Here is a 1,194-nt window from a genome sequence, read left to right as displayed (position 1 = left end):
ATCTATCTCACCCCCTCCCTTGCCTCCTTGAAAGGCTGGCTCAAGTCCTCCTCTTTGACCGTGCTTTCAGTCTTCCTCTCACCCCCATCCTTTGCCCTCCACCCCTCATGATTCCAACCCCCAGCGTAGGTGCAAACCCTTCACTGCCCTTCACAAAAAAAAAAAAAACCCTGCGCCCCCCCCCCCCAGGGCTCACATCAGAGCCCACTATGGTCCTGTTGGGTTCGATGCCCCAATCTGCGGGATAATGCCATCCACCTGACCGCTCGCTCCCGGTCCCCGCGTGCGCACTATGGCTGCCGCTTTGACCCGAGCCCCCTCACCCCCTCCCTCCCTCCCTCCTCTCTCCCCCCAAACCCTCCCCCTCTCCATCTCTCCCGCTCTCTCCTCCTCTCTCTCCGTCCCTCTCGTCTTCTATCCCCACTTGACCCTCCCACAACCTCCCTCTGTTCCAGTCTGGGAATCCTCCGCCGGGCTCACCGCGGCACTCGGCGTTGGCTGTCCAGCAGCAGCCACACCGACTGCCCCATTCCCCACCACTCTCGCCAGCCACCCCGGACACAGACCCGGGGAGTCAACCTCTCCTCCCTCATCCCCATCTCCCCCACCCCTGCCTCACAACCTGGACCCCCTCCCCTCCCACACACCCTTCTGTCAACCGCTCCCTCCACATCGGACTGCAAAATGTCCGCTCCCTCTGCAACAAGGCCCTGGTCATCAACGATCTCATCCTTGATGAGAACGTTGATATCATGGCCTTGACAGAAACGTGGCTCACCCCAGGCGACACCTTCCCCCTCACGGAGGCCACGCCACCCGGCTACACCTCCCACCACATCCCCCGCCCCAACCGCCGTGGCGGTGGTGTTGCCCTTATCTCAAGGACACCACTTGCCCTATCCCCCTACTCCTCTGGCTCTTTCCCCTCCTTCGAGCACCTCACCCTCTCCCACCCCTCATTCCTCTCCCTTAAAATCCTCCTCCTCTACCGGCCCCCTAAAACCTCTCCCACCTTCATCTCTGACATTTCAACACTCCTCACATCTCTTTGCCTCTCCTCTGATCGCCTCATCATCCTGGGCGACTTTAACCTACACTTCACCCCCTCCTGCTCCATCTCCACAGACTTCTCTTCCCTGCTCTCCTCACTCAACCTTTCCCTACACATAAACTCCCCCACTCACAGTCACGGCC

Source organism: Callorhinchus milii, unplaced genomic scaffold, assembly GCF_018977255.1.
Source record: "Callorhinchus milii isolate IMCB2004 unplaced genomic scaffold, IMCB_Cmil_1.0 Scaffold1, whole genome shotgun sequence".
NCBI classification, from domain to species: domain Eukaryota; kingdom Metazoa; phylum Chordata; class Chondrichthyes; order Chimaeriformes; family Callorhinchidae; genus Callorhinchus; species Callorhinchus milii.
Note: the sequence above shows the minus strand (reverse complement) of the source record.